The sequence below is a fragment of the Lytechinus pictus genome, chromosome 11 (assembly GCF_037042905.1).
Source record: "Lytechinus pictus isolate F3 Inbred chromosome 11, Lp3.0, whole genome shotgun sequence".
Classification (NCBI taxonomy): Eukaryota; Metazoa; Echinodermata; class Echinoidea; order Temnopleuroida; family Toxopneustidae; genus Lytechinus; species Lytechinus pictus.
The window spans coordinates 14,210,731-14,233,193 of record NC_087255.1 but is presented as its reverse complement, the minus strand read 5'-3'; the positions used below and the strand labels follow the sequence as shown (position 1 = coordinate 14,233,193).

At 34.8% G+C, this 22,463-nt stretch overlaps 1 long non-coding RNA gene across 3 annotated transcripts in view; it reads left to right on the top strand.

The window, feature by feature from the left end:
• The window catches only part of LOC135156007 (uncharacterized), a 32,326-nt gene extending 10,807 nt beyond the window's left edge, over nucleotides 1-21,519 (top strand). For 2 of the 3 annotated variants that reach the window (XR_010295137.1, XR_010295136.1), the window contains 7 exons: nucleotides 62-125; nucleotides 2,019-2,082; nucleotides 3,977-4,034; nucleotides 5,848-5,911; nucleotides 7,805-7,868; nucleotides 9,763-9,820; nucleotides 11,822-21,519. This is a non-coding gene — a long non-coding RNA (uncharacterized LOC135156007). The remainder of the gene's footprint in view (nucleotides 1-61; nucleotides 126-2,018; nucleotides 2,083-3,976; nucleotides 4,035-5,847; nucleotides 5,912-7,804; nucleotides 7,869-9,762; nucleotides 9,821-11,821) is intronic. The other variant, XR_010295138.1, reaches the window with a different exon arrangement.
• Nucleotides 21,520-22,463: the final 944 nt, after the last annotated feature.

Genomic DNA, 22,463 nt, shown 5'->3' with positions numbered 1-22,463 from the left:
TGACATGACTTTCTTCTGACATTGACTGGAATAATTGTTTTTTCTTTTCTCTGGTTCACAGCTTTACCATACGGCTGGGATGATGCTAACACCGCTGATGGAAGACAATAGTACATGTACCTAAAGTGAGTATAGAAGCAAAGTTTGTGAGCGCAATTCTGATCACCTTCCATGATGCCTGTTAGTTTGCAAAAACGATCTGAATCACATTAATATCTGACCACCCAAGTGTGTCTATGTATTAAAAAAATGTTTACCAAATGATTCTGTTTATAGGAAATGTGCTAAATTACTGAGAAATGGGCAGGATGAGCAAGGTATTCCAGCCAGGTATCGGGTAGTCTGCAGGCACAGACCCTGATTGAAACTTTGATCGGCAAGTGTGCCTCAATGCAAAGACTAGCACATACAAAACTTGCTGTTTCATACACAAGGCATGAGTAGGCTGCACATCCAGACCCTTAACTCGAGTGAAGCGTATGCACGGCAGACTAGTATCTGGGGGGCATTTCATAAAGCTGTTCGTAATTTAAGAGCAACTTTAAGTACGCCTGCTGCAATTTTTCTTACGCGCTAAACCATCGCCAATGAATTCCTAAATTAAGTAAATGAGATGAAGTATAATTAGAAGTCTATTAATGATAAGGAAATACAAGTCGAAGAGGGATAGCATATTTCAGGTGCTAAGGCAGTGCTTCACACAAAAGAATTTTAAAGTAATTTGAAATTCAAATGAGCTAATTCCCCTCAAGGCTATAAAAGAGTGAGGATAGGGAAGGCATTCATCTTTTCGAAGTTAATAAATTAGAGCAAGGTAAACAAAGAACATTGATTAAATGGTAATACACTTGATTCAACCAACCAACATGAACATTCATGAATTTGAAGGAACAAACAGTCATCCGGATTCATTAATTTTCTAACAATAATCATTTAGATGAGTTTCATTGAAACAATTATTCAGATCAGTTACTATCCAACAATTATCATTCTGATCAGTTTTATTAAAAAAATAATAAACATTCACATCAGTTATATCCACAATAATCATTCAGATCTGCAGTTACATTCAAATAATCATTCATTCAGATCAAATATATTCAAACAATCATTCAGATCAGATAAAATAATCATTCAGATCAACATACAAACAAGAACAAGAGATTGTCAACTTCTGTGATTGGATATATGGGACGGGCATAGCACAAAATCTGCTGGGTGGGACCCTCTTCGACTTGTATTTCATTGTTATTAGTAGAATTCTAATTATACTTCATTTCATTTGCATAATTTAGGAATTCTATTACATAACATCTCATACAAGTCTTCAGAGGGATAGCATGTTCAAAGTATGACACAGAAGTTGATGTTGAGAAACGATTGAGAAACAGATAAAAAGGACATAGTCAAAAATCAGGTTGAAATATCAGTTTAGTGAAAATACAAACCAGCCATAAGGCTTTAATTGTAAACGTGGACATCAAGGTATGACACATAAGAAAAACGTGAAAGAACCAACAAAAAACTCCTGTTTGGGCAAAAAGGGTCCTACAACCATTAATTTTTTTTTTTTGACATGGCGTTCAAAACAATCATTGAAAAAAAACCATACTCTCCATTTGGGAGAAGAGAGTGTATGATATATATAACGAATATCAATATTTTTCTTTCTTCTCTTTTTCAAAAATTGACATTTTGTTTGATATATTACATAATGATGAGAAATAAACTAGATTTCAGTCCTATTTCAACTTATTTCCTGTCATGACATTACACAGAATCAACTGTTATCAACTCCTTTTATCCAGTGTCATCCATGAGACTTAGATGGGAGTGATATGTCTAATAATATTAAAAGTTAGGTCAGTCATTTGTATTGGTAGGAGCTCAGCATTGTATCAATTTTCAATATAGTCAAGTTTACTTTTGCAATCTCTTGCCTCTATGAGATAAAACTTGACATGACTTTCATCTGACATTGACTGGAATAATTGTTTTTTCTTTTCTTTGGTTCACAGCTTTACCATACAGCTGGGATGATGCTAACACCGCTGATGGAAGACAATAGTACATGTACCTAAAGTGAGTATAGAAGCAACGTTTGCAAGCACAATTCTGATCGCCTTCCATAATACCTGTTAGTTTGCAAAAACGATCTGAATCACATTAATAGCTGACCACCCAAGTGTGTCTATGTATTTAAAAAATGTTTACCAAATGATTCTGTTTATAGGAAATGTGCTAAATTACTGAGAAATGGGCAGGATGAGCAAGGTATTCCAGCCAGGTATCGGGTAGTCTGCAGGCACAGACCCTGATTGAAACTTTGATCAGCAAGTGTGTCTCAATGCAAAGACTAGCACATACAAAACTTAGTGTTTCATACACAAGGCATGAGTAGGCTGCACATCCAGACCCTTAACTCGAGTAAAGCGTATGAACAGCAGACTAGTACATGTATCTGGGAGGCATTTCATAAAGCTGTTCGTAATTTAAGAGCAACTTTAAGTACGCCTGCTGAACCTTTCTTACGCGCTAAACCATCGCCAATGAATTTCTAAATTATGTAAATGAAATGAAGTATAATTAGAAGTCTATTAATATTAAGGAAATACAAGTCGAAGAGGGATAGCATATTTCAGGTGCTAAGGCAGTGCTTCACACAAAAGAATTTTAAAGTAATTTGAAATTCAAATGAGCTAATTCCCCACAAGGCTATAAAAGAGCGAGGATAGGGAAGGCATTCATCTTTTCGAAGTTAATAAATTAGAGCAAGGTAAACAAAGAACATTGATTAAATGGTAATACACTTGATTCAACCAACCAACATGAACATTCATGAATTTGAAGGAACAAACAGTCATCCGGATTCATTAATTTTCTAACAATAATCATTTAGATGAGTTTCATTGAAACAATTATTCAGATCAGTTACTATCCAACAATTATCATTTGGATCAGTTTTATTCAAAAAGTAATAAACATTCACATCAGTTATATCCACAATAATCATTCAGATCTGCAGTTACATTCAAATAATCATTCATTCAGATCAAATATATTCAAACAATCATTCAGATCAGATAAAATAATCATTCAGATCAACATACAAACAAGAACAAGAGATTGTCAACTTCTGTGATTGGATATATGGGACGGGCATAGCACAAAATCTGCTGGGTGGGACCCTCTTTGACTTGTATTTCGTTATTATTAGTAGAATTCTAATTATACTTCATTTCATTTGCATAATTTAGGAATTCTATTACATAACATCTCATACAAGTCTTCAGAGGGATAGCATGTTCAAAGTATGACACAGAAGTTGACGTTGAGAAACGATTGAGAAACAGATAAAAAGGACATAGTCTAAAATCAGGTTGAAATATCAGTTTAGTGAAAATACAAACCAGCCATAAGGCTTAAATTGTAAACGTGGACATCAAGGTATGACACATAAGAAAAACGTGGAAGAACCAACAGAAAACTCCTTTTTGGGCAAAAAGGGTCCTATAACCATTAATTTTTTTTTTGACATGGCGTTCAAAACAATCATTGAAAAAACCATACTCTCCATTTTGGAGAAAAGAGTGTATGATATTTATAACGAATATCAATATTTTTCTTTCTTTTCTTTTTCAAAAATGGAAATTTTGTTTGATATATTACATAATGATGAGAAATAAACTAGATTTCAGTCCTATTTCAAATTATTTCCTGTCATGACATTACACAGAATCAACTGTTATCAACTCCTTTAATCCAGTGTCATCCATGAGACTTAGATGGGAGTGATATGTCTAATAATATTAAAAGTTAGGTTAGTCATTTGTATTGGTAGGAGCTCAGCATTGTATCAACTTTCATTATAGTCAAGTTTACTTTTGCAATCTCTTGCCTTTATGAGATAAATCTTGACATGACTTTCATCTGACATTGACTGGAATAATTGTTTTTTCTTTTCTTTGGTTCACAGCTTTACCATACGGCTGGGAGGATGCTAACACAGCTGAAAGAAGAAAGTAGTACCTAAAGTGAGTATAGAAGCAACGTTTGCAAGCGCAATTCTGATCGCCTTCCATAATACCTGTTAGTTTGCAAAAACGATCTGAATCACATTAATATCTGACCACCCAAGTGTTTCTATGTATTTAAAAAATGTTTACCAAATGATTCTGTTTATAGGAAATGTGCTAAATTACTGAGAAATGGGCAGGATGAGCAAGGTATTCCAGCCAGGTATCGGGTAGTCTGCAGGCACAGACCCTGATTAAAACTTTGATCAGCAAGTTTGTCTCAATGCAAAGACTAGCACATACAAAACTTGCTGTTTCATACACAAGGCATGAGTAGGCTGCACATCCAGACCCTTAACTCGAGTGAAGCGTATGCAGGGCAGACTAGTATCTGGGGGGCATTTCATAAAGCTGTTCGTAATTTAAGAGCAACTTTAAGTACGCCTGCTGAACTTTTCTTACGCGCTAAACCATCGCCAATGAATTCCTAAATTATGTAAATGAGATGAAGTATAATTAGAAGTCTATTAATAATAAGGAAATACAAGTCGAAGAGGGATAGCATATTTCAGGTGCGTAGGTAGTGCTTCACACAAAATAATTTAAAAGTAATTCAAAATTCAAATGAGCTAATTCCCCACAAGGCTATAAGAGTGAGGATAGAGAAGACATTTATCTTTTCGAAATAAATAAATTAGAGCAAGGTAAACAAAGAACATTAATTAAATGGTAATACACTTGATTCAACCAACCAACATGAACATTCATGAGTTTGAAGGAACAAACAGTCATTAGGATCCGTTAATTTTCTAACAATAATCATTCAGATCAGTTTCATTGAAACAATTATCATTCAGATCAGTTACTATCCAACAATTATCTTTCGGATCAGTTTCATTAAAAAAAATGATAAACATTCAGATCAAATATATTCTAACAATCATTCAGATCAACATACAAACAAGAACAAGAGATTGTCAACTTCTGTGATTGGATATGTCGGACTGGTATAGCGCAAAATCTGCTGGGTGGGACCCTCTTCGACTTGTATTTTGTTATTGTTAATAGAATTCTAATTATACTTAATTTCATTTGCATAATTTAGGAATTCTATTACATAACCTCTCATACAAGTCTTCAGAGGGATAGCATGTTCAAAGTATGACACAGAAGTTGACGTTGAGAAACGATTGAGAAACAGATAAAAAGGACATAGTCGAAAATCAGGTTGAAATATCAGTTTAGTGAAAATACAAACCAGCCATAAGGCTTTAATTGTAAACGTGGACATCAAGGTATGACACATAAGAAAAACGTGGAAGAGCCAACAAAAAACTCCTGTTTGGGCAAAAAGATTCCTACAACCATTAACATTTTTTTTTTTTTTGACATGGCGTTCAAAACAATCATTGAAAAAAACCATACTCTCCATTTGGGAGAAGAGAGTGTATGATATATATAACGAATATCAATATTTTTCTTTCTTTTCTTTTTCAAAAATTGAAATTTTGTTTGATATATTACATAATGATGAGAAATAAACTAGATTTCAGTCCTATTTCAAATTATTTCCTGTCATGACATTACACAGAATCAACTGTTATCAACTCCTTTAATCCAGTGTCATCCATGAGACTTAGATGGGAGTGATATGTCTAATAATATTAAAAGTTAGGTCAGTCATTTGTATTGGTAGGAGCTCAGCATTGTATCAATTTTCAATATAGTCAAGTTTACTTTTGCAATCTCTTGCCTCTATGAGATAAAACTTGACATGACTTTCTTCTGACATTGACTGGAATAATTGTTTTTTCTTTTCTCTGGTTCACAGCTTTACCATACGGCTGGGATGATGCTAACTCCGCTGATGGAAGACAATAGTACATGTACCTAAAGTGAGTATAGAAGCAAAGTTTGTGAGCGCAATTCTGATCACCTTCCATGATGCCTGTTAGTTTGCAAAAACGATCTGAATCACATTAATATCTGACCACCCAAGTGTGTCTATGTATTAAAAAAATGTTTACCAAATGATTCTGTTTATAGGAAATGTGCTAAATTACTGAGAAATGGGCAGGATGAGCAAGGTATTCCAGCCAGGTATCGGGTAGTCTGCAGGCACAGACCCTGATTGAAACTTTGATCGGCAAGTGTGCCTCAATGCAAAGACTAGCACATACAAAACTTGCTGTTTCATACACAAGGCATGAGTAGGCTGCACATCCAGACCCTTAACTCGAGTGAAGCGTATGCACGGCAGACTAGTATCTGGGGGGCATTTCATAAAGCTGTTCGTAATTTAAGAGCAACTTTAAGTACGCCTGCTGCAATTTTTCTTACGCGCTAAACCATCGCCAATGAATTCCTAAATTAAGTAAATGAGATGAAGTATAATTAGAAGTCTATTAATGATAAGGAAATACAAGTCGAAGAGGGATAGCATATTTCAGGTGCTAAGGCAGTGCTTCACACAAAAGAATTTTAAAGTAATTTGAAATTCAAATGAGCTAATTCCCCTCAAGGCTATAAAAGAGTGAGGATAGGGAAGGCATTCATCTTTTCGAAGTTAATAAATTAGAGCAAGGTAAACAAAGAACATTGATTAAATGGTAATACACTTGATTCAACCAACCAACATGAACATTCATGAATTTGAAGGAACAAACAGTCATCCGGATTCATTAATTTTCTAACAATAATCATTTAGATGAGTTTCATTGAAACAATTATTCAGATCAGTTACTATCCAACAATTATCATTCTGATCAGTTTTATTAAAAAAATAATAATCATTCACATCAGTTATATCCACAATAATCATTCAGATCTGCAGTTACATTCAAATAATCATTCATTCAGATCAAATATATTCAAACAATCATTCAGATCAGATAAAATAATCATTCAGATCAACATACAAACAAGAACAAGAGATTGTCAACTTCTGTGATTGGATATATGGGACGGGCATAGCACAAAATCTGCTGGGTGGGACCCTCTTCGACTTGTATTTCATCGTTATTAGTAGAATTCTAATTATACTTCATTTCATTTGCATAATTTAGGAATTCTATTACATAACATCTCATACAAGTCTTCAGAGGGATAGCATGTTCAAAGTATGACACAGAAGTTGATGTTGAGAAACGATTGAGAAACAGATAAAAAGGACATAGTCAAAAATCAGGTTGAAATATCAGTTTAGTGAAAATACAAACCAGCCATAAGGCTTTAATTGTAAACGTGGACATCAAGGTATGACACATAAGAAAAACGTGAAAGAACCAACAAAAAACTCCTGTTTGGGCAAAAAGGGTCCTACAACCATTAATTTTTTTTTTTTGACATGGCGTTCAAAACAATCATTGAAAAAAAACCATACTCTCCATTTGGGAGAAGAGAGTGTATGATATATATAACGAATATCAATATTTTTCTTTCTTCTCTTTTTCAAAAATTGACATTTTGTTTGATATATTACATAATGATGAGAAATAAACTAGATTTCAGTCCTATTTCAACTTATTTCCTGTCATGACATTACACAGAATCAACTGTTATCAACTCCTTTTATCCAGTGTCATCCATGAGACTTAGATGGGAGTGATATGTCTAATAATATTAAAAGTTAGGTCAGTCATTTGTATTGGTAGGAGCTCAGCATTGTATCAATTTTCAATATAGTCAAGTTTACTTTTGCAATCTCTTGCCTCTATGAGATAAAACTTGACATGACTTTCATCTGACATTGACTGGAATAATTGTTTTTTCTTTTCTTTGGTTCACAGCTTTACCATACAGCTGGGATGATGCTAACACCGCTGATGGAAGACAATAGTACATGTACCTAAAGTGAGTATAGAAGCAACGTTTGCAAGCACAATTCTGATCGCCTTCCATAATACCTGTTAGTTTGCAAAAACGATCTGAATCACATTAATAGCTGACCACCCAAGTGTGTCTATGTATTTAAAAAATGTTTACCAAATGATTCTGTTCATAGGAAATGTGCTAAATTACTGAGAAATGGGCAGGATGAGCAAGGTATTCCAGCCAGGTATCGGGTAGTCTGCAGGCACAGACCCTGATTGAAACTTTGATCAGCAAGTGTGTCTCAATGCAAAGACTAGCACATACAAAACTTAGTGTTTCATACACAAGGCATGAGTAGGCTGCACATCCAGACCCTTAACTCGAGTAAAGCGTATGAACAGCAGACTAGTACATGTATCTGGGAGGCATTTCATAAAGCTGTTCGTAATTTAAGAGCAACTTTAAGTACGCCTGCTGAACCTTTCTTACGCGCTAAACCATCGCCAATGAATTTCTAAATTATGTAAATGAAATGAAGTATAATTAGAAGTCTATTAATATTAAGGAAATACAAGTCGAAGAGGGATAGCATATTTCAGGTGCTAAGGCAGTGCTTCACACAAAAGAATTTTAAAGTAATTTGAAATTCAAATGAGCTAATTCCCCACAAGGCTATAAAAGAGCGAGGATAGGGAAGGCATTCATCTTTTCGAAGTTAATAAATTAGAGCAAGGTAAACAAAGAACATTGATTAAATGGTAATACACTTGATTCAACCAACCAACATGAACATTCATGAATTTGAAGGAACAAACAGTCATCCGGATTCATTAATTTTCTAACAATAATCATTTAGATGAGTTTCATTGAAACAATTATTCAGATCAGTTACTATCCAACAATTATCATTTGGATCAGTTTTATTCAAAAAGTAATAAACATTCACATCAGTTATATCCACAATAATCATTCAGATCTGCAGTTACATTCAAATAATCATTCATTCAGATCAAATATATTCAAACAATCATTCAGATCAGATAAAATAATCATTCAGATCAACATACAAACAAGAACAAGAGATTGTCAACTTCTGTGATTGGATATATGGGACGGGCATAGCACAAAATCTGCTGGGTGGGACCCTCTTTGACTTGTATTTCGTTATTATTAGTAGAATTCTAATTATACTTCATTTCATTTGCATAATTTAGGAATTCTATTACATAACATCTCATACAAGTCTTCAGAGGGATAGCATGTTCAAAGTATGACACAGAAGTTGACGTTGAGAAACGATTGAGAAACAGATAAAAAGGACATAGTCTAAAATCAGGTTGAAATATCAGTTTAGTGAAAATACAAACCAGCCATAAGGCTTAAATTGTAAACGTGGACATCAAGGTATGACACATAAGAAAAACGTGGAAGAACCAACAGAAAACTCCTTTTTGGGCAAAAAGGGTCCTATAACCATTAATTTTTTTTTTGACATGGCGTTCAAAACAATCATTGAAAAAACCATACTCTCCATTTTGGAGAAAAGAGTGTATGATATTTATAACGAATATCAATATTTTTCTTTCTTTTCTTTTTCAAAAATTGACATTTTGTTTGATATATTACATAATGATGAGAAATAAACTAGATTTCAGTCCTATTTCAAATTATTTCCTGTCATGACATTACACAGAATCAACTGTTATCAACTCCTTTAATCCAGTGTCATCCATGAGACTTAGATGGGAGTGATATGTCTAATAATATTAAAAGTTAGGTTAGTCATTTGTATTGGTAGGAGCTCAGCATTGTATCAACTTTCATTATAGTCAAGTTTACTTTTGCAATCTCTTGCCTTTATGAGATAAATCTTGACATGACTTTCATCTGACATTGACTGGAATAATTGTTTTTTCTTTTCTTTGGTTCACAGCTTTACCATACGGCTGGGAGGATGCTAACACAGCTGAAAGAAGAAAGTAGTACCTAAAGTGAGTATAGAAGCAACGTTTGCAAGCGCAATTCTGATCGCCTTCCATAATACCTGTTAGTTTGCAAAAACGATCTGAATCACATTAATATCTGACCACCCAAGTGTTTCTATGTATTTAAAAAATGTTTACCAAATGATTCTGTTTATAGGAAATGTGCTAAATTACTGAGAAATAGGCAGGATGAGCAAGGTATTCCAGCCAGGTATCGGGTAGTCTGCAGGCACAGACCCTGATTGAAACTTTGATCAGCAAGTGTGTCTCAATGCAAAGACTAGCACATACAAAACTTGCTGTTTCATACACAAGGCATGAGTAGGCTGCACATCCAGACCCTTAACTCGAGTGAAGCGTATGAACAGCAGACTAGTACATGTATCTGGGGGGCATTTCATAAAGCTGTTCGTAATTTAAGAGCAACTTTAAGTACGCCTGCTGAACCTTTCTTACGCGCTCAACCATCGCCAATGAATTCCAAAATTATGTAAATGAAATGAAGTATAATTAGAAGTCTATTAATAATAAGGAAATACAAGTCGAAGAGGGATAGCATATTTCAGGTGCTAAGGCAGTGCTTCACACAAAAGAATTTCAAAGTAATTTGAAATTCAAATGAGCTAATTCCCCACAAGGCTATAAAAGAGCGAGGATAGGGAAGGCATTCATCTTTTCGAAGTTAATAAATTAGAGCAAGGTAAACAAAGAACATTGATTAAATGGTAATACACTTGATTCAACCAACCAAGTGTTTCTATGTATTTAAAAAATGTTTTCCAAATGATTCTGTTTTCATGACACTGTGTACTTCTTTAATTACGAGAGGCTCTTCTCAGATGGAAACATTTTGGAAAAATTGGTTTTTGATTGTTGGAAACATATACAGTACATGTATGTACAAGGATTATTTGTACACTGTACATCATAATTATTCATGCATGACCGATGACAATTTGTAACTAAGTGGAAAACAATCATGGCTATACACTTCCCTCTTATACTTTATTACATTTTATGATGGCCGAGTTAGGATTTTTTTGGTGCCTACATAATTCATCTTCTCATTTTGCATTGCTGTACTGTATGTAGTGTACAAATAATTATTGTAAACAATGCACGTGTGTAAGCGTCATGCTACTTGTATACTGCAATATGCACATCTGGAAATTAGATACCAATGTAATCAAGTAAATTTGCTAGATGTTTTTTTATTATATGTAGAACATGTATCGGTGAAAATCCCCAAATCAAATTTGCTTTAAAGGACAAGTTCACCCCAACAAAAAGTTGGTTTGAATATAAAGAAAAAATCCAACAAGCATCAAAATCGGGTGTAAAAAAAGAAAGTTATGACATTTTAAAGTTTCGCTTTATTTCACAAAACAGTTATATGCACATCTTGATCGGTATGCAAATGAGGAGACTAATGATGTCATCCACTCACTATTTCTTTCGTATTTTATTATATGAAATGTGAACTATTCTGATTTTCTCCTCAAAGTCAAGTGAGACAACAATTAATTCCTCTTGAACATGTGGAATTAGCATTGTTTAATACTATATGGTTCAGTCAAGTTGGTCATTATTGTCAAATCTGTAAAAAATGAAATATTGTATAGTTCAAACAATAAAAAAACAAAAGAAATAGTGAGTGAGTGACATCATCGACTGTCTCATTTGCAAGTCACTGACTTGTGCATATCACTGTTTTGTGAAAAATAAGTAAAACTTTAAAATGTCATAACTTTCTTATTTTACATCCGATTTTGATGAAATTTTCAGCGTTATGCTAGTTGGATTTTTCTCTATTTATTTAAATCAACAGTTTTGGACTTGACAATCAAGTGTTTGAGTGTAGTCTACCTGTAACTACATTTGTCCCTTTGCAAACTTTTGATGTTTTCTTATGTATATACGTTTGTCACCTTGCGATGAATGTTTTTGAAAATGAAATTTTGTTAGAAAACTTGAATAACATGTTGATATTTCACTTTGCACCCACAGGCATGTCACTCAGTGTACAACATGGACACACCCCCTTTCAGATGCTAACCATCTTCCAAGCATAAATGAGAGATACTGGTAGTCTCCCTGAGACAAGGACATAGATGGTACCAATCTTGAATCTTCATCTACATGGAATGTCTGGTGTGATCACTTGTTGGTATCTACATAGATGTGATGTATAATCCACCTGCATTGAAAGACCTATTGTTATATCCTTTGAAACATATAACAATGGAACCTTTTCATAAATTCTTCTTTTTCTTATCTAAGAGAGATAGATGACTTACCGGGGACTGGCACTTTGACACCAGACATTATAAACACTTATTTTGGTGTTCCACTAATTATCTACTTTATATGGGATATTTGCACCTTGAAAATCAAATTGAATGAACCAAGTGTCAGGTTAAAAAGACTTCATATACATTCGCTACTCTTTAACCAAGTTAGGAAATAATGTTTATTTCTAGGGGCACTTTTCCTGCATTGGGGGGCGATTGCTGAAGTTTGGGGCTAATCATTTATTTTCAAAGTCTACTTCAAGCAGTTTTGCTTTTCTCAATATATATTCCGCTCTATGTAGAAATAGATTTTCAAAACAATCTAAAAATTGTATGTGACACATCTTGGGGCAACTTTAGAAAAAATTGTTGCTCTAAAGCGTTCAAATTTTGGAATTTCAGGGGGCGATTTCCTACATTTTCATGAGCCCATCTTGTATATGTTTTTATGACTTGTGTGTAGCTCAAAGGGGCAGGTCCAAGCTATTATTTCTGAACAGTAATTTTCTGTTGAAAAAAATTATTCTTCCGTTTCTGAAAACCTTTTATTCTGCTTCAAACTCGGTCTAAAATGAAATTCTGCTTTGTCATAAAAGAAAATTTACACGGAACAAACGTGAACCATTTTGCAATGAATTCTCACAAAGAAAGTATAGAAACAAAACAGATTTTCTGTTTTGATTTACCAGTCAACAGAAAATTACTGTCCCTCACTTCTTGCTTTCATCCAAAAGTATCTGAATTATCTTTAACAGTTGTTTTTAAAATACATGTAGATGATTACTAAGAAGGTCATGGTTACTAGTAGTAAAAAATACTTTGTGCATAAGGTTGGGAATGATTTGCACACATTGTGAGGTTTATAAACAGTATGGTGTGGTAATTAGGACTAGTAGGTTTTTGTGGAGTTAACTCGGTTTGCATGAAGTCAGTAATTGTAATACTTTGTGTTGAATATTCTGCAAAAGTGGACCCAAAGGTTTTCCAGAGTTTTTCCCTAATGAGTTTTACCTCTGGTTTTTTTACCCTGGATCTACTTGTCGTAGAATTTAAAGGGGAACGCAAGTCCCAAACCATGGGGAAATCGAATCATAAGCAATTTGTGAAAGGCTTGTTTACACGCAATAATGATACTGTAATGCGAGTCTGTTGGATTAATGACATAAAAACTCAGAAAGCGTGAATTCAACCCAACCCAGGGTCGTTCATCCTTCGGCCCAGACTCTTGATTCCAAACCTCTTGTATCACGCATATGCAGGGTTTCCAACCCATCCAGGAAATCGGGAAATTATTTTACTTTTTTCCAGTCAGGGGAAAATCAGGGAATTCGATTTTGAAAATACCTCAAATCAGGGAAATATGCCTCAAACGAAGGAAAAATCAGGGACTTATGATCAGCCCAAAAGTCAAAAGCACAGTAGTCAGTCAGAATCTGTTATATTTTGTTACATATCAAAACAACATCCATCGAATGACTGGTTATGGTGGTACTAAGTAGGTTTACATGATTATTTTTATACTGAAAATACCTGTAATTCACTGCAACAACGTAGAAAACGCGCGAAACTTGGAATGGGTTTAAATAAATATCGGGATTTTTAAACTTCATCAGGGAAATTTGTTTTCTTGAAAAGCTGGGAACCTCGATGTGTGTTCAAAGTAAAAATTTAGTTTGCTTCTGGATGGCTTGGCTGGCTGGTCAGCCTTAAATCTTATCCTTCTTCCAGACCCTTCTAGACACACCGACACTAATAATACCCCTTTAGGCTTGTGTCAGATTCTACTTGTAATTGCTTTTTCCTATTTGGCCAGCCACCCCCAAACCAATAAGTTGCCACGGAAGGTTCTCTGTAGATACATGTAGTCAGTTTGATCCTCAAAATGCTCAAAATGAAAACAAAAATAGCTTATTTTAAAGGGTAATTCTTCATTCTATCAAAGATTGTAATTTGGAAAAGTTGAATAGAAAAAAAATTATATAAGAGTTACTTTAACACAAGGTTTGCAGACTGCTTGAAAGTTCCACATCTCATGCTTGAGTGAACTCCAAATTTTTTAATGTTGTTTTCTCTTCGTTTTTTGAAGCTCTCGCTTAGTTTTTCTGCGTTCAGTGAAGTTTTTGTGTATGTTATTGTTTATCAATTGTGAATAGTTACAATTCTTATCTCATTTGAAAACCCAGGATGTGCTTTTTCTAACTCAATAAAAATCTCAAAATTCATTTAGGGCATCTCATTGTTGGCTTTGGGGTGGCAGTTTGATTGACTTATAGCGTGAAATTTGAAATGCAGGGCAATATGTAATGCCACTCAGCATAGATTATTATCGTATCGAACCTAATTGAAGCTGAGCCGAGCAAGACTTGCTTCCCCATGGTTCATGACTTGCATTCTTCTTTAACACATCCCCCCAAAAATTCTGTGCACAATACCTTTATCATTGGCTACCCTGGGTGAAATATTACATTATTATTATCATCATTATATTAAGTTATTTTCCATGAATATTACCGTGACGATGTTAACTTTTGTCCAGTTTTGTAAATTATCACAAAAGAAGACTTTATGATATGAATTTTTTAATTTCAACTTCTAAATTAGAGAATAAGGCTATTTTAAATGCAGGAATAGCAAAGTTTGTTATTGGTTAGTTCAGTCCTTTTGTATTTCCAATTTAACAAAACATTGTATCATCTACATTCCCTACATAGATGATGAAATTTGATTTTTTCAAAGGATTCAATTATGTCATTAACATAATTAAAAACAACAACGATAAACACCCAAGTATACTTTATTGCAGGATAACACATGTTTTGGAAAGAATATCTTTGGAAAAAATATCAGATTAAAAACTAAATTGGTCTAAAGATTTGCGAGATGAAAAAGGTGACTCTGATCAAAAGTCACAGAGGTCATTTGGTACCCCAAAATACAGACATGCCAACCGTTTCCTTTTTAGAGTATATGTTCCTCTTTTTTGCTACGAATATGCCAATAATTTTCTTTTTATTTCCGATCATGTAGTATGTATCATACACAGCGTGACACTAGCGCCGGTTCAACGGTCCCAGACCGGCAAAAATCACTGTCGCGCCAGCAACTTTTTGCATGAAAAGATTAAGTAAATTCTTGCCTACGAGTACATTTTTTAAATGGTGAATTTTCAAGTTTTCAAGTCATTTCACATGTTTTTCCACCGATCTCACTACAGCAGGCTGGCGATTATTACGTTGAGACAGATATTTAGAAATACTTTTTTTTTTTTTTGTCAGAAAAATATATTTTTCCCCCTTCTAAGAATACATTTTTTGTTGTAATAATGGTTATAGCCAATTTTTATATAGCGCCTTCCAGAATGGCTCAAAGTGCTTTACAGCATATTATTACCTTGGTCATTGGATTCATTTCAATCCTGCACGAAAAGTGCACAATTTCCACTCCCTGGGGAGCATTCCTTGCATTCATTGCGGCCTCATTATGGCGCTGGCAAATTCAAATGTAGAAGGTTGGCAGGTCTGAAAATATCCTGTCTAAATGTAAAAATGAATAACCATTCGAAAATTCAACTTCAAACGTACCTCTTGCATATGAGTGACAAAGATCATGAATCCATCTATTTCATTACAAATTTTCAGGAGTCGATTTAAGATATGGTGCTAGTGATGTGATTTTTCTTTTTGTTTAGATATATCTAGAGTATATAGTCCTGGTGTTAGATTTTTGAAAAGTTTATGAATCTAGCAAAATAATTATTGGAACTGTTTCACGAATAGATAAATCTGACTGAAAGTCATGCCCAAGTGTTAATGTTTATAATGTGCAGTCTCATCGATTCAGACACAGTAAAGTGTGTCTTCTAAGGGAGATCCAATCAATATGATGATCCATCATTTTCCACATGCAAATGAAAATTTAGAGTGATTTTTTTGGTCACACTCAAATGTTTTGTGAAACACTTCTTTGATTTGTCTCTTATGTCACATGTATGATAGCTTGGACCTGCCCTATAATGTTTGCTTGTCTGTACTATATACTTGCTTTTTATTCATGTTTCTTTTTATTTTTTGTTGAAAAAACCCCAGAATGTAAGACCAGCAGCCCGGAAGATTCATTTAAGTTGCAGGACCAAAGCATTTGACCTCAATTGATGGTGGTAGGCCCTGAATCTTACAAACATGGCTTCCTGTCTGGTTTGAGCTGGGATCTTCCTGCCAGAATCACACAAATAGCGACATCACTACTGAGAGATCTATTTTTCAGTGTGCAGAAAAGGACACTGTTGTGCATGGTATACCACAATGTAAGTGCTTTAATAATGATTTCAAGGATATTTTGTGTAGCCTAGAGTATGCAAGACAATGCAATCGGTTTCCCAGTAATTTCTATACCAAGGGCAATAACCTTTGTGAAATATTGAGCAGCAATTTTCCCCATATCAGGATTTTCTCTCTCTCTTCTTGTAACGACTGTAATCCCTTCTCTTTTACCTCTACCGTTATATCTTCCCATCCCTGTATCCTTTTGTTGGGTATATGTCAATCCATTGATGATAGTCTCTCTTTATATGCCTCCCTGTACTATCTGGTGTAGCTGCTGCTCCAACTGAATCTTTGTTTCACATTGTTGCAACATGATATTTGCCATGACTGATTTAATGTGCTAAAAGCTAGATAAACAATTTTTATAAAAAAATTATATGAAATGAAAACTTTGATCTTATTTTTTTATAATCTGATAGAGCAATGTGAATTATTTTGCAATATATTTATATTCCTTTTCTGTATGTGTTATTTCTGGTTCAGACTTATGTGAATTGATATTTCAAACTTTATCGCGGTCATTTCACCATGTACCTACATGAACCTCATGTTGTGCTAGTGTGTGTCCTTCATGTATTCACTGAATGTGAAGAGATAATGTGGACTGCACGAATGTTAAGATATGTGATGATCAAGTTGGATTTTCAAAATAGGTTTGTCTGCCCAAATCTAAGCTCGGGTATACATTTTTCACCCATTTTTTAGGAGGGTAATGCACTTCAATGGTTTTTCCACAATGTGTAAATAAAAAATGTCTCCTTCAATCAGAGCAATATATGTAAGTCTGGAATTCTGTTTTAGAAGTGCAATGTCAAATTTTGATTTCTAGAGCCTTGCCAGTGTAGTGTTTCAAGTTGACCCATATTGAAATTAAAAAATATTGATGGAGTTTAGCCAATATGGCTTTGGAGCTTGGTGGCATTGATCAAGATCAATCAAAAACTGGTTTGCACTCCAACTTGACACAGCTAACCATTTGTTCTGCACAAAGAGAAGAGAGAGGAACTGGCAACGTATGTTTGAAGAGAGTGCTGCTGACTTCCAGAAATTTGTTTAACCCTAATTCTCCCGGGGGGGGGGAGACAATTTTCGCGATATATCTGCTGCGCGAAATTTTTTGACCTCGCCGCTCACTGACTTTTTACTTTCAAGTCTCGCGCAAATTTTGAGACCAAATTTGTGACGCCCGGTTACGACATTACGCAACATTATATAAGTGCATGTCAGACCCAAAATTGCTCAAAAACGTGATTTCATGTACAAATCCAATGCAAATTGTGTATTTAGCCAAAATTCATAAATGTATCATTATTTCTACTTTTACTGATTAAACTTAATTAATTTTGCCTTGTTTATGATCAGAATTAAGTCTGGAACGATTTCCATTGAAAAAACAATAAAAAACAAAAAGTTAAAAAACAAAGAAATACATAAGAAATTCATAAAACAATAAAATACATAAGAAATTGATTTCCAAACCGAAGTTTTTTTTAATTGCGATTATTAAGAATGCTTCAAAGAATATTTTTACCAAAAATTAGCATTCTAGGAGCTTTATTTAGTGAATTAGAGCAAAAAGTATGATTTATGCATAAATTAGCATAATTAATTCATATAAAATAAAATCTCATTATTTTGGAAAATTTTACCATACAGCCTTGTAGATTACATCACACACTACCAGCGTGCAAATTTTTGCGTCGCTTGCGCGATCGGCGGCCGAGATCTTAATGACAAGAATCAAAATACCCCGGGAGATTTAGGGTTAAGTTGCATGTGGCATCTTTATATTTGGTGTTTGGAATCTGGTTGTTGCAATAATCTTCAATTACTGTCTGACCACAAGGAATGGTGTTCCTTTCAGCTGGCGCATGATATCCAGAGCTCTTTAAAACCTCATGCAAGTCGCACACTTCTTGGACTTGCAAATGCTGATATCTTGTGAGAGTGTTGGCCTTTTTGAGGTGGCATTAGATGAATTCTGAGTGGATCTAGTTCCAGTTTGTCATTTGTGTCTTTTCCAGCCATTTGATATTTTCCTGTGTTTATTGGATTCCCCCGGATTTATTTGACTCTGATGAAATGAAGGCAATGTGAAGTCTTGGTATTTTAGAGTCAGAGTCAGTAAAGACCATTTTTTGCTCTTCATGCATGCTGATATTGTCACCAAAAGGGAAGCTACATTCATCTAATACATTTTTTGGCTAAGTCTGTGACTCTACTTATTAAACCACAATGCACTTGTTTGAATTCTATTAAGGAAGATTCTTGAAGTCTTTGTCAGCATTCATTTTCTGTGTCCAGAAGGAAACACTCTTTAGAAAGAATTTCGAATAGATTTCCCGTGTAGAGGAAACTTCATCACATTCAGGTATTCAAAAATTTAATCCCTTAAAGTGAGGGGAAGTTACTGTGTTTAACCCTATATAGCCCAGGCTATTTGAAATTGCACAGCCAGGGGGGGGGGGGGGGGGCTTTTTAGCCCTCCCCCAGCACGAAATAAAAAGTTTGCTCTAATTAAGTAAATAAAGCCCCTAAAATGCTATTTTTTAAATTTAGACTCTTTATAGAAATCTGATCAAATATACCTTCATAAACTTTAGTTTCAACGTCACATTTATTTTCTTATGTATCTCTCTTTTTTTATTGTTATTTAATGGAAATTATCAGGTACTTTATTTTGACCATATACAAGATAAAATTGATTGATTTTACTCAGTAAAAGGAAAATAATGATACATTTATGAATTTTGGCTAAAAACACTATTTGCATGGATTTATACACAAATTTACATTTGTGGCAATTTTGGGTCTGCATACAGTTTACAAAATGTTGCATAATTTCGGAACCACATACCCAGGGGTCGCAATTTTGGTCTCAAAAGTTGTGCGAGACTTGAGAAGGTAAAAAGTCAATGAGCGAAGCGGTCAAAGAAATTTGCACAGCAGCTGAAATAGCCCCCCCCCCCCCCCCGTCTTATTAGGGTTGAACCAGAATTTTAAATATTTTTCTCAGTATTTTGCTTTAGGTCGAACTTATTCGATAACATCTTTTGGCTACATATTAGGCTTAACTCTTAGTCAGCCACATACCAGACTTAATCCTGGCTTGCATATAGTTTACAAATGTGATACACACAGTAACAGATGATAGCATACATTTTACAGATTTTTCACAAAAAAAATGTCAGGGGGGCTAAAAAAAGACCCCTTCCCATGGGCTAGATAGGGTTAAGGACAGTTATGCATGTACCTGCCTACCATTACCAGTTTTGGAGAAGGGCCGCCACTCTCAATGATTTAATTTGCTTATCCTTTGATCTTGTGCCATCTAAAACTCTTTCATGGAAACGTGCAAGTCTTTCACTTTCTTTGCAAAGATCATATACAACGCCCAATTTCAAACCATCATAGAATTATTTCCCTCGTCTTTGCTTGTGGTTCCTCTGGTCATGTCAGAGAAGTTTCTCAGCCAGGTCCTGAACCTTGACATGAAGTGATGCTAGGCTGTTCATTCATCCATCTTCCAGTCTTTGGGTAGAGCAGTAATTGGTAGATTTTCCAACAGTGTCCTTTTGGCTAAAGAAATCTAGTGTAGTTGGGTGCTGTCTGTCAGATTTGACATTGCACGTTTTGGTAGGTTGTTCCAACACTCCACGACCCTTTGGCTAAAGTGGTTTCTTCCATCCAGTCTGGAACAACTTTAGGCAATTTTATTGAGTGCTGTCTTTGAGAGTTGTCATTTGTTATTGATGATCATTCGGCTGAAGGAATGGTTTCTTATATCCATGGAAAGATTTTTTTTGAAATTTTATTGGATGCTTTCTCTGAAATTTGACATGTCACTTCACTACTAGGGTTCATGCACTGTATTGTAATGATTGATGGGGGATTATAAACCATTGTGGGATATGAAGTGTGCTCCCTCAGGACAAGCCTATGTTGAGGTCCTAACTTATTAGATCTATCTTTCATTGTCGGTGCCTCGCCTGATCACTCAGAGTTCATGGAGGCATGAGGGATACAGTATGCAAGCAAACATTTGGTTCATGTATGATGGTGAATGAATAAATTAGCTCGACAGGGGGAAAAAATAAATATTTTCTCCTTTTGGTTTCTATTTTGCTCAAAATGCAGTTCATTGAAATTCATAGAAATGCAATTGCGTCATGTACCGAAAAAGAGTATATTTATTTGCAATATATTTCTAGGATATTCCATTTGCTCTTATGAAAAGAAAAGCCCCCCCCCCCCTCAAAAAATAAAAAAGCCAATGAACATTTTTTTAATGTGATGATATAAATTGAATCATAATAAAAATATGAAAATGATATTATTACTCAAAAATATTAAATTGAAAATTGGAACACAGGTGTCAGTCATGGATAGTTAATGTTGAAAGGATGTGAAATGATTGACAATGGGCAGATACAGGGAGCTTTTCATGACAAGTTCTGTTCGCGATTATCACTAATTTGCTCTAAGCCAATCAGATGGAAGGATTCCTTGGTGAAAAACACCCACAACAATTTTCATGGAATGCTTTCCTGGATGGATAGTACAGGGAGGTATACAAAGAGAGCACAATCAGTGGATTAACTGCTATTTGTGTTGAAAGGGAGGGGGCAGATTATTAAAGGATATGAGGTTTTAGTTTTGTTCAAGGGTGATTAAAAAGACTTATGGCAAGGTAGAGGAATGGGGGGTAAATAAAGATGGGGGGATTAACAGAAATTTATTTTCGAGGCAAAAATTTAGATACAAGTCCCCCTCCCCCTTCCAAAAAAGAGTAACTGTTGCCCCATCAATGCATTGTTATGCATACTGTTGGCTACACAACATATCATTGATAGAGCACTTTCATTGTGGCAAGTTGTATACCATGCACAACAGTATCAAGTGAACTTCTCTGTACACTGAAAAATGGGTCTCTTGGTAGTGACATCACTAATTGTGTGATTTTTGACAAGGAGACCCAGCTCAGGCTACTGGCCATTATGTGAGGGTCAGGGTTTGCCTCATTGAAGCAAGAGGTCAGCTGCTACGGTATCCTGTATACTTGAGTGAATCTTCTTGGCTGCTGGTCCTTTTTTTTTTAAATATATTTTCTCTGAAAAAAATTAAATTCATATATCCTTGAAAAATTGCTTGTCACTTGTGCTTATTTGTGCCAATAGAGTGTTTGTACACAAGAACGGACTTGCCTGCCCCCCTTTTTTTTTCATTCACCCCCCCCCCACTTTTGTTATTTTTTGAGGGGGTAGGGGTGCCATATCCCCAAGGGCCCATTTGCATAAAATTACTGTTATTTTGCCATCCAATGGTAACTAATATGTTAACATTGGATGACAAAAGGACTGTAATTTAATTTTAATGCAACAGGGCCCTTGGGGGTATGGCACCCCTACCCCCTCGAAAAATAATGAATAATGCACATCATGTAGGGTATTAGAAATAGTTACACACACTGGGTAATTTTTGAGAGGACGCAACATGCCGGGGGCATTTAAACCATTTCAAAGGTAACTGTAGTGTGTGTAATTATTCTAATGCCCAAGCAAAATGTGTATTATTTGTTTTATAAGATAGAGATATGGATCCTTATTTGATAAACCATCATTCCAACACCATGGCCGGTCAAGAGTGTTTTGTCCTCGCGCATAGAAAAATAGTAATATTTTGTGATATGCAGTTTATTAGAGACCATTATCATTAGTAGCACCAGTCATTAGTAAAATTTTCCTGTTGGCTAAAATATTTGACTGGTCATTTGATAGATTTCAGCCAATAATCTGATCAGGATCCATATCACCATTTTGTATTATCTTTTATGCAACTGGGCCCTGTATTCTGAAAATCGCGTCATCTGTACAACTCTGTGAGTGCGTCATTGGCTCTAAGTTTTTCTTTCCTTCTAAGTTGGTCATTATGTATAACATTTCTATACCTTTTCCTTAAAATAGGTAATCACAATGTACTTCCCTTTTTTCATATTGATTAAAGGCAAATATTTAAAGGTCAAGTCCACCCCACAAA